Consider the following 15121-nt stretch of genomic DNA (forward strand, 5'->3'; position numbering starts at 1 on the left):
AGAAAAAGAATAACAATCGAAGAAAGAAGACTCTTTTTTAGAATTTGAAATCAAAGAAAACTCATACAAGTTATAGATACAGCTGATCTAGTTGTACCCATTAGTGTTTATGGTCCATTTCCCTACAGAAAGATAGTAGTCACTAACTTAGTATGAGACCCACCCCTGGTTTGATTTGCTTGGGTTTCCCTTATTTGTTTTAACAACCAGAAGAAGCTCACAATATTTTGCAGGTGGTTTACTGCTAGCAAAAGTAGTTACCTAAGAGGATGGGGTATGCAGTGTATATTTTTTATCCTAATTCAGGCAAAGTTTCCCTAAAAAAGCAGTATGCTATTGCTTGTACTGTGGCAAAGAATTTGCAAATAAGGGTGAAGAAACTGATTGAGATCAAAGAACACCACCACCAGACTGTATTCTGATTGCCCAAAATCTGGTATTTGTAAGAATTGTGTTTATGCTTTCCTTACTTGATATCCTCTTGAAGTGACATGCAGGTAGGTATCTTCCCCACTCGCTTCAGCCAGAAGTGTGCATCATCATGAGAAGATTTCAGTTTCAAGATTGAAGATTCCACACATTCAGGTACGTCACATTAATTCTGAGGTCAAAACCAAACAAACTATCAGATTCTGGCATCTGGAAAGGTGCTTGCTGGCCATCAGCTGCTCATTATAACACAACCCTTTTCCTTTTAATACCTTCTGTTCTTTCAAAATGGTCTGGTACTTTTTTTTTTTTTTAATCTCCATTGCAGTCAGGCTAGACAGAGCTCAGGTGAGTCAGACATTGGTTAAACCAACAGAACTGAGATGATTTTTGACAGTTACATAACCTCCCACCTTAATTTTAGTAGTTTGCTCATTCCTCTAGCCATACCCACTAGGACTTCCCACAAGATCCTAGGGAAAGTTGAGAAGATAACTACTCAGTGTATTTTAGTCTATATATTAAATACTCTCGTTAACCCTAGGCGTCTGCATTCCTCACGGTCTTTTGATATTCTTATGTTCAGATTGCACCTGTGAGGTAGACTGATATTTTTACAGGTGAAGAGCTGAGGCACTGTCTTCACTGCCTTTGGGAAGTGTGGCAGCAGCAAGGACAAGCACGGGAGAGTTGGTGGTTGCAACTATCTGGGTACTCATGGACACATAGACAAAGCAGCTCAGGATGCACAGCTCTGCCTGGGACTCTCGGCATTTAACCCATATTGAAGCCATGCCATTGGAGTGATTCCCATCTGCAGTTCCCAATTTATAGTAAGTGGTTTGCTGAACCATATAAAACAACATTGTCACAATGGTGCTTTTAGTTAAAATATTTATAGAGGGCCACAGCGGCCTTTGAAAACAGTGGGGGTTGACAGTGGCCTACTGGTGCTGCTAAAAAGTTCAGGAATGCTGAACTTTAAGGTTAGGTTGTCTGACTGCAGTGCAAATATATGCTAAGTGACTTGCCCAAGGTCATTTGTATTATGATATCTGTAATAGAGCAGGCACTGAACACTGGTTTTCCATAGCTGTGGTTAGTGCTCTAATCTCCGCTATGAAAAGAAAAAATATTTTCTAATCTGACTATGTCCAGTTGTATCTTAGGCAAAGTTTAACTGGCAATACAATGTACATAAGTAGGCTAATAAGCATATCAGGAATCTCCATCTTCCCTATGTGAACACTTGAATTGAAATAGCAGTTCATTTTAATTTACACCTTCTGATATTTTTGGTGCAGATACCAACCCAGGAATTGAAATGGGACACACTAGTTCTCAAGTGAGAAGAATCGCAAACAGATTTGGACAGAAATAAGGAATGATTTGACTTGAAATCACTTTTATTCCTCCCTACAGGAGAAAGTTGCACTGGCTAACTAAAGGGATGGTTTAAATTAATCTAGTTAAACTATGTTAAATGGCGGGTGGAGGTCTGTTACGCGCATTCAGACTAAACAGAGCTTACACCAGTTTAACCGGGTCACTTTTGAAAAACTGTGCATGACTTTTTTCTATAGACAAAGACTGCCATTATTAGGGTGCACATTTCTTTATAATACCAATTTCAGAATTTGGAGGAAGCTCTTCTCCTTCAGGTTTATTTGTTACTGTAGCTCATGAAATTGTCACTCTCTTGCTTTCCATAGACTAATAAAACATGGGATAGACTGCCCTTCTCAAAGAATTAAACTGCCTGTCCATATTGCTAATATGCTAATATTGCAAAATGACTTATTATTACTGTACACAACATTAAGTCTCTTTTCCAGACAAGCTGACTGTACTGCTTCCAAAGGATTTCCAGTACCTGAGAAACTGAAAATATATATAAATATATATATATTAATGTTTTTCAAATGGAAGGAAGAAAGTCTGTCTTTAGAAGGTTGTATTTTTTGTTGGATCTTACTGAAACAGAATTTGAACATTTAGAATAAATAATAATTTTGAAAATTGTAACTAAAGAAAACAAAAGGTAATAAGAGCAGAAACAGCAGTGGTGTGGGAAGTTCACTTAGGGGATGTAAGAGTCTAAAGAAGCAGCCTCTTTCATACCCCAAAGATTGCTATGCAGTCACTAGTGGAAGCCTACACAGAGGGAATGGATAATATAGGGACTGCAGTAATTCTGTAAAGTATGTCATAAGTTCAGAGAGACAGGGAGACATTAGTGGGTAGAGTCCCCTTCATTTTTATGCAGAAAAAGAACCATGGGCACAGATTTGAAGATCTAATACCTATGTACTTCATTGTATTACAAACAACTAACACCTGCAAAAGAAAAATGCCCCTTTTGCAAATCCACCTCTTGGGTGTGGAGTTGGGGTGAGAACTACTGCCATGCAATAATTCATGAAATGGAAAATGACTGCCTACACACTTTGTTGCATCAGGTACTTTGCGTAGTTGTCTGGTTTACCGTGTGACAAAGTGCGACAAGCTGATATACCCAGCAGCATGAAACGAAAGTGCTTCATATTAAAAACTGTGAACAACTAAATCATTTTTAAATATAGGCAGAATCTATAATAAACACCCATGCCTCTCACAGCTAATGAGAACTCCAATCTGTAATGGTCTACCACATCCCTGGTTAATTAGAAACTAAATTACTAACATCTCTAATTATTCATAATGACATTCTTTTACGTCTGTTAAATTAGTTATAAAAATGATTAGCATAAGAAATGCTTGGCTTTGAAATAGTAGTCAATAAGTCAAAAAGCCTCTGTTTGCCTATTTAATCTAATGAAAGCTATTTTATCTCACACAGCATCTAAGCGCACAGGCAAAATTAACACTGAGAAAGTAAATGGTTTTATCAAAAGAAGCAGAGCAGGGTTGCACTAATATCATTTACATGTACGGACTGTTTCCCCTAACAAATGTATTTCAGAATACTATACATATTTTGAGTAAGTTACATAATTTTCAAGGCCATATTAAAAAAAAACCTTTGAAAAATATATGTCATGATTTAATGCATTAATAAAAAGATGACCCAACTGTCTCCCAGGCTTTCCAGATCTTTGACTAACCTATTTGTTTAAAAGGTGTATATGAACAGGCAAGTTTTCACAGGGTGTCATTTTCCATATAATCAGGAGGGCTTTGTGTTAAATTGCATAAGAAAGCATTCAGGGTTAAAATTCAGCATGACTCTCCCGCAAACAACCCTTTCTGCACCTTCCCCCCCACTCCCACTTAAACCCTTTTGGAGGTTCCTGCCCTCCCCTCCCTGTCCTCCTCTTAGAAGCAAACTCAGCACCATTAGCACACAAATGCAAAATAACTAGCCTAGGCCTCTTCCCAGGAATACAAATTAGGGGCAGGTAGTTGAAGAGCTTAGAAAGCTGAAATAGCGAACTTCACAATGAAAAGGATGAATAGATGAGAGACTGAAAGTGGGGTAAAGTGTTCAGCTTTTGTCATTTAAAGTGACGTCTTTAACTCTTTGCCTTCATGAGGCTGCTCTTCACAAAAATAATAATGAATTGCAATTAAGACCTGAAGGACAAAAGACAATTATGTGGGAGGAAAAAAGAAAAGGAAAAGAAAAAAAAGAAAAATTATGATGACAAGAAGATCATTTTTCCCCCTTATACAGCATATGAATATCTGTCAGAAAAGCAGAGGGGATAGTTTTAGAACTGTCATTGTTTAAAGCAACAGTGGTGCCACTGTAGATAGTGAAACCAATGATGTCATCAAACCAGCTGGAGAGAAGTTTGAGATAGCTCATCAGATCCTCTAAATTTATATCCGCTCATGAAGCCCTGTAGCTACTTTGTGTTCTGTTCTACTTTTGGGGACACACTACTGTTTCTTACTGGAATAGGGAATATTTTAGGTGTAAAGTGCTGCTATATTTAAAGTTGTTTGTCCTTAAATTATGCAAAGCCTTTTGGAAATTGTCCCATCTTCTTGGATTCAGCTGCACCGCTGGACTTGACTATCACCTGTTTGTACCCTGCTTGAACAAAGTTCCATTTTATAGCATAGACCTATGACTTAAGTCATAATGAGAGTCAGGGCTTTAAAAGACTTCTTTAAGATGTATTATTTGTGGATAAAGTATCCTGTTATCAATGTTAAATTGAATGGCTCTTTGATCACACTGAGAACAAGTATTTCTTTAAACCAGTCCTCTCATCCATCTGAATGTGGAGGTTGGATAGAGACCCAACTTAGCTGCAAAAGCTTTGGTCCATATTTTCTTTTACCTTTTAAGTTATTAGAGCCCCTCAGAAAACCTGGGAAAGGCCTTTGGAAGAGTTCCATAAATCTCTCTCCCATTACTACTATGGTATTTCCAAACAAAATGCGGTCATCAGTCCCCTGTGTTCACCCACAAAAGCACAAACCCAAAGATAAGCCGTCACTGTGGCAGCTGTACCAGGCCATGTAGGATGGATCCACAGACTAGGGACTGCAATATTTGGCATAGGATTGTGTCAGTACTTAAACAACAATGTAACCAGTAGAATCTGTAAAAGATGACTTTTGAAGATGGGAAAGGAAAAACTAAACTGCAAAAATAAAAATAAATAATAAACCAATAAACCCTCAAATATTTATGATAAAAAGTTAAGTGAATAATATTAGACAGCACTGTTCTAAATGACATGAGGATTATAGATCTATCTTCTGTTTTTACCTGGGGTGTTCTTTTTAATTACTGAAGAAGTAAATTTTTTTTTCATATACTGTAATGGCCATTTTTACATTGTTACATTACTGATTGTAATAGCAATATACTTTGGGAACATTTTGCCAACAGATGCATTCATGCAAAACTTATGACTCCAAAGTAAAGAATATTATCTGAAGTTTACTCGGACCTTTAATTTTAGGAAAGAAAACTGAAAATTTCACAGGCTCTCTTGTACTTTCCGTACTAATAGCCAGTATTTCTTGATTAGATTTTGGAAATACCAAAATTCTTATTAAAATAAGTAGAAACATTAAAATAAGAGAATCATGAACAAATTAAAGGTGACTGAACACTACTAATCAGCTTTTCAAAAAGAGTTTACTTCAATTCCAGCTATTGCACTTGCATGACAGTTTATGGGTGTGGGAGGAAAAAAATCTCATTTTATTTGCATTGTTTTACCCGTTCTCTTTGTTGAGGATTTTTTAGCCATGATGATTGCTTGACATTCCGTATTCATTGTTTACCGTGACATAAAAAAAAAAAAAATCAGCTGTTTAGCAGCTTTAGGGTATGTCTCCAGGTACAGACAGACGAAAGCTTGTCTGTCTGCTCTTCAAATGGACAGACATAAACCAACTCTGATCTGAAGTCATATAGAGACGCATTCACATGGCACTTGTGCTTTGAGGTAACCAGCAGGGTTGAGCAACCTGAGTGCAATTACTTGATTTTGGACAGGATCTGGTTCTGTCTGACCAGGTCAGGGCATAGCCAGAGGACCTTGGGTTTGTGCTTGTCCATGTAGTCAGGCTGCAAAAACCTTCCAGAACAAAATGATAGACAACAATGACAGCTGAAAACACCCTTTTCAACATCTATATAATGTAAAGCAATAAAAACTGAAGACCAATTTTCTTTATGGTAATGTGAATTTGGATGCTTTTCAACAATCTTACCACAGTAAAAAATGAGTTATGGCTTTATGTTTTATTTACATCTTAGAGATGATGCATTTATTGTGAGATGTTGTGATTAACTAGTCCTTAAAAAAACTCCAGACAAGGAGTTTTTGTGGCTTTCTTCATTTCACCATTTCTCTGACTTCTTAAGCATACTTTAGTGATTTGTCTCTTTCTTGTATGAAAAAAAATCAAATTAAGGTGCTTAAATTCTGTTGTAGATGATGGAAATATTAACAATTATTCAGAACTACTCATTTTCCTCAGCATGCCTAAATAAATATTTCCACCACTGTGGTCTGTTTTGGCTTGAAATTCCCTACTGAACTCAATAGGAACTGAACACGTGTATCAGAAGTCAAACTTTGCCTCTTTATGATTTCTAGAGCATTTTTAAAAGTCTCTGAAGGAACAACTATATAAAATAATTTCTGAGGTAAACCCTGTAAGGAGAACAAAAGCGGGTATTATTTAATAGTCTCACCAAAATGCAGAGGATCTGGAATAAATCAGGAAGAGTTTGGAATGGAGTTATTGGAAGAGTGATGCTTCTGTTTAGTTTTCCATTTTTTACGGGAAGAATTAGAAATGTCATTTGGCAGATGTCTGTAATGTTTTTGAAACTGGAAGGAAATTTGGCTTTTCCATTTGGTGTGGGTGGATGTTCCTCTAGGCCACATTTAACATGTAAAATGAGAGAGGTGGGTTTGAAACCCTTCCTAAACAGAGACCTGTATCTGCATGTTTTGCAGACTTACCTTAGAAAATCCTCTGCCAGCAACGTGCATACCTGGTACATATATTACCCCCAGGGAGATGGCCCTAAGCATCAGTTTCACCCTTTTTGCAGCATAAAGAGTCAAGCCAAAAAAATCAAAGTATCAGGATTCAGAGCAACAAAAAATCAATAGACTAGATAAACTGGTTTATCCTCCTTGCTGCTGTGCAAAGGAGTTATAAACATGACCTAACCAGCCAGATTCCACCAGTGCATCTAACCTTATCTGTATTTCATACCGCTAAGTATATTTTGGGTTTATGCTTGACATTATATTTAATGGCTGTCCTATCTGTACCTCCCTGAGAAGGATGCAATTCTAATCTTTCTGGATTTGGGGCGGAGGGATGTAGAGCACAGGGGGAAGGCTGCTGTTGTAACACCTGATAATAGTAACTGACAAAGAAAAAGGGAAAGCCCTCATATATTGCAAGGGACTACAGGAAGCTTCGAGTACCACGCTCTTATTGCTAGATGCAAAACAAAACTGAAATATTCAAACCTGATTAAGATACAGAGGGACTTGAACATTTTACCAAACCTAAAATTACTATGCCCCAAACCTGAGGTAGGCCTCCCTCCCCATGAGAAGAAACTCTAAAAATATAACTCAGCTGCTACTCATTACATTTGCCTTACAATAAAAGGATGATACTGTCATGGTTCTTGTCTCTTGCATCTTTATTGAAAGTTCTTGCAGGAATTTGAGCTGCAAAGACAAGGGAACCATCTGGTAATATTTCTTCTTCAGAACTTGAAAAAAGCATTAGCAGCCTAACAAATGTCTACAGAAAACACCTTGGTGCAGAAGCCCTAGAACCATATGTACCCAGTTAGATCAATTAGCTTTGTGCTGCATCTGAGCTAATAACACCTGAGGGTTCATGGTACACGTAAAGTGCTGCAATACAATCAAGGAATTACAGATCAAAGTATAGATCAGTCACTGTACCTTCAATCCTTATAAAGATACTGAAATGCATCTATGAAAATCAGTTTGCAAGTGTTTGGGGTGAAATTAATCTTACCTTCTTTTGTCAGCTAAAAGCTAGATTTACAGTCTAACAGTGGAACTCCTTGCTGTAGGATATTGTGGAAAATTGTTTTAGAATGGCTTAAGAGAGTAGGCTCTAGAAATCAACAGAAAGGTCACTAAAAGCCATTAAAACACTATATTGGATGGAGGAAGTCTGTGGGTTGAAAGTTATTCAGTTATAGGAGAGTCCTCTCAGGGTGGTACCACTACCAGCTAGCATGTTTTTATGTATCTCCTACTTCTGTAAAGAGCAGAATAAAGGGTGATACAAATCTTTTTTTCTGACCGAAGGTGGCCACTCTTACATTTTTGTGATCAGACAAGGTTGTTGTGTTCCACTACAGTCAATGCTAACATAAGCACTTCCACAGGATGTTCTAGATGTAATCACTACAGAATGTGCAGCTGATTCAAAGACTTTTTTTTCAAGAATCAGAAACTTGTAGAAGGAGGCAATAACAATCTTCCTGAATACAGTAGGTAAAATGTTAGAACAGGGACTCAGAGTAAATCCTTAAATAGGACTTTTTAGGAACAGATTACGCAAACACCTGCAAGAAATGGTTGCAGTACATTTAGTCCTTCTTACTGTAGATGATAACACTAAATGAGCTTAAGTAATTCTGTACAGTCCTGCCTTTTTCTACACACTGACACTGCTATTGGACAACTTTCTACCAAAGCTCCATGTTATGCTGCATGAAAGTTATGCTCAAGGAATTATTTTTGGCAATATCAGGACTGTTCAGTCCCAGAGATCTGACTGTGAGTAGAACTGGGATGTGAAGTTTTCATGTATGTTTAGTATATTACACTAAATATAATAAATAAAGGACCATAAAAAACTGACATAACCATCAGAACCATAAAACAGATATAGCTCTAACAGTTAAAAAATGACAATGCCATTAAAATTGATAAAAGAAGGAATTCACATTCTATTTCTGTGTCAGTATCGTGATCGCTTGAAATTATTATGTAGTGGTTAACCAGGTAAGAACAGGATGCAGTAATTCAGTAACAGGGCTTAGGATGCTGTTCAAGATTCAGATATCTAAATTTATGAAGTAATTAATGTAGGTGTCTAAGCTAAGTTAATGGAGACCTAGTCAACACAGTCAAAGGAATTTAGAGTGCTATTTTTCTAGTCAAACTTAGACTTCAGGATAATTTAAAAGACACACTGAACCTCCTGACTATGCTGATCCTCTGACTACTCAGGTGCCTGTGTACAGGTACCTAGTGTGATATCTGGACTCCACCTATAACTTGCCAGGCTCATGGAAATATCACAAATACACTTGGACTACTGAAATGGCACAAAGCATTCAAGTGTGAACAAGTGAGTAGAACTCCCATTTACTGCAATGGAAGCTTAAACAACTCTTTCATGTATAGGCATGTGCATTTAATATAAAACCTTGTGCTGAATTAGTTATTAATACATTAATACAGAATTTAGAAATAGTCATCTCTTCATTTTTGCTTTAAAAAATCAGAATTTTATAATGCTACTTAGGTTTTTTTGTTTTGGAATTATATGACATATCAAATAGATAAAATATCTAAAAAAGGACAGGGCTTACATATCCAAATAATGTTCATGTTTAGAGTTAGCAAAATAGTATCAACAACATCTTTTATATCTGAATATGGACCAAAAAGTCTATTGCAAAAATAAGTGCATCATCAGATTCATTTTAATCAATCTTAAAATAAAAGCATAGGTGTGTCCATCTGGGCTAGTCAAGTCACATATGCTCCCTGTGAATCAACTCAGTTCATCCTAATGTGGATGAAAAATTTAGATTAAATAGGTCATACCGCTTGTACTGTACAGGTGTATCTGCACTAGTTATTCAGTGCATTGGACGGGTACAGTTTTTTGATGCAAATTTGTCTTGAATCTATATTTGGACTCTTCTGAATTACACAGCTGGTGTGTGTGAAGCACTTTTGCTCCTGCTGGAGTCAAAGAGGTTGTTATGTGGTGGGGTGACATTTGCAGCACCCCACTTGCAAAATGGATGCAGGATCATTCAGCAGTTACTCTTCTACATAAGACAGAAATGTGCTGTGTATTAGCAACTGGCAGCAGCATCATGCCAGTAAAAAAGAAATGTGAATATGCAGAAAAAATTTCATCTAAAATGTAGTGTTATTTTCTAATTGAGGTGTGGGAAGCAAAAGTTTGGGCTATAATCTTAATAGCTTTTGTCAGTTCAGCTAAAGATCTAATAGCTCTGAGGACTTTGCATTTACTCATCAAAATACTGTTGTTGAAAGGGAGGAATAGGCTTAGAGCCAGTCTTACAGAGAAGAAGGCAATTGGTGATTTAATCAAAGTCCATCTGTGATTCTTACCTGGGCAAAATTGTACCTTGAGAAACCATAATTTATCTCCTGCTATGTCTGCACATTAACTTTGCCTCACATCACATTAAACTTTTCCGCCCAAGGAAGTTAATTTGTAGAACTTTAGCCTTTAAACCACTAGGACTGTACTGAAATATTTTCCAGTATTTTACTTCTATGCTTCGGGACCCCTGGTGGCCTAGTGGTTAGGATGCAGCACTCTCACCGCTGGGACCCAGGTTCGATTCCTGGTCCCCCGGGCAGATGGAGCTCATTAGCCCTGTGAGGTCATCCATCTATGAGAAGGTCACTCTAAACAAACCTACGTCCTGAGGACCTCACTGCCATTGTCCAAGCTTGCTTGGCCCCGGCAGATGAACCTTAGGATTAAAGGGTGGGCTCAGTTCAGCGCATGCTGTGTCTCACCTAAAAAATCCATTGCGCAGGCTGGAAAGGTAAAAGACCTTTCCCAAAATCTTCGTTCGCGAAGACTGGCCATACTTCTATGCTTCAACAATATGACTGCACTAAACAGTGACCAACGGGTTTTCCTTCATTTAGCAAAGCTGCAAAGTGCTTTACTATTCCTTAAATACTGATGTATGAGAGGTTATATATTTTCTGGATGTTCCAGGGTGGATCTCCTGGGCATGAATGTTTGCTGTCACCTAGCTAACTTGCTAACCGGGCAGAACCATTCATAAGGTACAGCTAACATCAGTGTTCACATTGCTGGGCTTCCTGAGGGATACCAGTTGCAGTGCCTTGCTGACTTTACTGTTTGAAAAGTTGAATTTTAGTGAAAAATCTTCCCAAAGACCACTGTAGAGAATTCCTTAATCAACATATTTAGCAGAAGAATTTTCATCTCTGCTCACTGTCAGCTATGTCCACTCACACTGGGGGGAAAAAAGAAATCATAGATCCAGCACAACTCTATGAGGTTTTCTTAATTATTTCTACACATTCTCAAAGGAATCCAGATGGAGATTATTGACAGCCATCTGAGCTTTGACAGGCTGTAGTAGACTGCATTTGAGTGACACACAGGCAGTTGCTGTAATTCCCCTACACCTACTTCAGGAAAATGAAAAGTGGTTCAGATTGGTATGGATTTCTGTTGCTCAAAAATGTCTTAAGAAGAGAGGGACTTTCTATGGCCTCAGAAGAGTGGTTCATATAGCCCAGGATGTATTTTCTGCTGGTGACAACAGAGGTGCTATTTAGGGAAAACATGCAGTCTTGGCCACTGCCTGAAGTCCATTCCTGTCCTATCCCTCTCAAATCCACCACTGTTGTACTGGGATAGTAGACAGTACACCCAACCCCCCCATTCCTTTTAGTTTCTGTTCAAGGATCTATGGTTCACAAAGTAAACAGTTCACAGATACGCACAATGTGCATGTCTTACCTTTTAACACCAAATTTACAAAAACAAAGGAGGTTAAGCCAGTCCAGAAGCAGGTTGCAGCTGGGCTCTTGAAGCTGGTTACCATTATGGGTGAATGAGACTGTGTCTAGTTGTGAAGGCTGTTTGTCCTTGGAGATTGCCTTACACATTCTCAATTAGCTCCTGATTATGGATGTATCTCAGCTTGGCTGCCACTTCTTAAAAGCCTTCAATGAGGTTCCTAAATTAACCCATCAGTAGGCTATTCCCTTACTGCATGTCCTGCCCTTTCTAGATTTTAGCAAGAAATACAAACTACTGGTCTACTACAGTCCTTTCAAATGTATAACCCCTGAAAAACCTGTTGTTATAGTCCCTATAAATTGGGGGAAGTTGAATTCAGAGTTTAACCATGGTCAAGATTCCCTTCTGTGCAGGGCAATGAGGTTCTGAAAGCGAGGATGGCTTTTTCACAATCACACTAAAAAGTAAGATTAAAAAAATGTAATTGCCAAAAATATTTACAGTCCTGTGGTATTGCTTACCAAAAGGATGTTTACTCGTCACATCATTTAGGATGTGACATAGGCTCTGGCTACTTCTTCCTCTCTGCAACCAGAAGGGGAGTCTCCTGAAATGCTCTACCTGTCCCTTCCTGCTTCTAGACCAAAAATGAAACAGATCTTGCTTAGGCAAAGAAGTGGTGAGTAGCTGGAAAAAATCATTGTAGCTGGTCAGGAGGAGAAGAAATGTTTGGATTTATAAAAGCGAGGTCTCTTGCTTTTTAAGGTACAGATGTGAAATGCAAGATGGTTTGTAACATGTTTGAAGGTGTTAACGGAAGCTCAGGTGTTATCTTCTCTAAGAAAATTGGTTGGGTAATGGTACTTGCTTGTGATTTTTAAACAAACATTTTCTACTTATCAGATCTTAAAATCACAGTGCTAAGAGTGTGACTGTAGCTTTTAACACATATTGGTAGAGATGGTAAACATTTTGTTGGTTGCACGAATGACCAAACCACATGTACTGAAATTCCAGCAGCTGTGACCACATTAAGATTTTACCTTATGCTAATGATCATACGTGAGCAAGCAGTTGGTAAAAAAATACACTTTTTTTTCCTTACTACTGTGGGCACAAAAGACAACAGCCTTCTTCACCTAAAATAAATGAATTGTGCTGACAGAACTAAAGCGTCTACTACTTCTTTTTTTTGGCCTGTTAAGAAAGGGAAGAAAATGTAAACTTCTGAGGCATCATAAATATGAAGGAGGAACTAATTTCCCTCCATCAAAAAAAAAAAAAATCCACTAATTATTTTTAAATTTTTTTAAGCTGTGGAAATATGGTGACTATCTAAGCAGGGAAGGTCAGTAGCCTCTCTGACTGGAATGGTAAAAGCTTGGTGGTGAACAGCAACCAAAGCCCTAATATTTATCTGAAAGCCCTAATATTCTGTGGAAACCAGGCTCTCAGTCAAGTCTTAGGAGGCAGTTCCTGTTCTTGAAATGAACTGAGCTTTGGGTATGAGCTAGAAACTCCGCTGTTTTTTAAACTATGTTATATTCTTGTTTCCCTTTTATCTCCTTGCTTTTAACTGTACTGTAGATTAGCAAAAATTATCAACTAAACGTAAGTATAAAGGCACCATGATATTGAGAGTTGTTGCTTCATCTTATCTTTAATTTAATTCAATGTTTTATGTAAAAAAATGGGAAGTTTGTGTATAGGTCAATGGCATTATAGCCTCAGACTCTTATTCTTCTGCAGCACAGTCCATGGTGGCTGAGTTAGTCTGCTCACTGTTACACAAAATAATAGCTTTCATAACTCCAGATATAACTATGGAATTCACATGCTCAAGATCTGTAGATGGTTTCTACAACAATTAAGCCATTGGCTCTTACTAAGCAGAGCAGATATTTCCCAAAATTAGAGACCATTTCTGCCTCTGAATCTTTCAGGAAGGGAAGAATTATTCCACAACTGCCCAGCCCAACAAACAAACAAAAATCACATCATGCCAAAATACAGGCTCCCATATCAGCAGGGTAGTCACAGTGGTTGTGCAGCTGTAAAGTCACAGCTTCCAGAGATGCTGTCTCTCACGTATCACAGCTATGTGAGCCTGCCCACAAACCTGCTTCCTGACTGCCCAAGGGCCCAGGTTTTTCTGTCTCCTTGTTTTTCATTTTGGATTTGTCAACATCTCACCATCCCCACGTAGGAGGTATAGGAGTTTCCTTTTGTTTGATGCAAGCTGAACACCTGGGGGCACCGAAGGGGTTAAGTGGAGAAAATTCTTGTCAACTTCAATAGAGAATAAGGCATTTTAAAGGATTTTCTATAAGAAGAACCCAGTATGACTGACAACAGAGACACAGCACATCACAGTGAAAGAGTAAAATTTCTACTTAAAGGCTTTTTTATATTTTCAGAGTGGAAAATATTCATATTGTGGGTTCGCACTAAAAATAAATTCTTCCATTCACAGCCAGCAACAGGTAACTGAGGTTAGATCAAACCACTAGCTTACTAATGACTGTGAATTGCAGTATCTATAGAAATGGCTAGAATTCAAGGCAGCCTCTAAAATAAACCAGATGAATCATTCTTGAAAAATATTATTCACTCCATAATAAATAGGCTCGGCATAAATGTCCACAACACACGTTTTAAGTATTTTTTAAAAACTTAAAATAATGTTGCATGTAAATTGAAATGGTCAGTTTTCTTTCTTTTGCAGAGGTTCTGCTTTTTTTATAGCAAATCTAGGAACACTCAAGGAGTGTTCCTAAAGTTAAGTCAATGAATTGAAAGCATTTCTTTTTTGCAAGCATCTTGAATGTAATAAATAGTAGCTCTTAAAGTATTATAAATAACAAATCTGAACTGTCTTGAGTTATAGTGAAAGCTATTGTTCAACAATGATGCAGAAAGAAACAAAAGCTGATAAAATCTTTAGATTATTATTCTACTGTGTAACAATTTTTTTTTTGGTAGTAAGTTACTGGTCAGATGCTCTGCTTGTACAAATGGCTGGCAGATCTCTGTCATTAGTAGAACCAGGTTGATTTAGCCAGCTCGAGAATCTGGGCTCCAGTGGAATTAGTAAAAACCAAAAACTAAAAATCCCCAAAGCCTCACAATGACAACAACTACTGTCCTGAAATATTGTTACATAATTTTCTACAGGCTTATATTTTCATATTTCATATCCTTTTTTTTTTTTAATGCAAATGCATGATCTATGACTGCAGAACTGGCAGACCCTAAAGAGATGTTAGAGAAGGCAACTAGGACTAGGACTAGGAAAAAAAGACTGTAACAAACAAGCAATGGAAAAAATCACTACCACCACCAAAAAATACCCACCCTACCAAGGAAGCAAATAGCAAAACAGCACAAAACTTTCACTTTGACTTTTTTTGGTCTCTGGTGTTTCTTT

The sequence above is a fragment of the Neopelma chrysocephalum genome, unplaced genomic scaffold, assembly GCF_003984885.1.
Source record: "Neopelma chrysocephalum unplaced genomic scaffold, ASM398488v2 Primary Assembly neopelma1_25, whole genome shotgun sequence".
NCBI classification, from domain to species: Eukaryota; Metazoa; Chordata; class Aves; order Passeriformes; family Pipridae; genus Neopelma; species Neopelma chrysocephalum.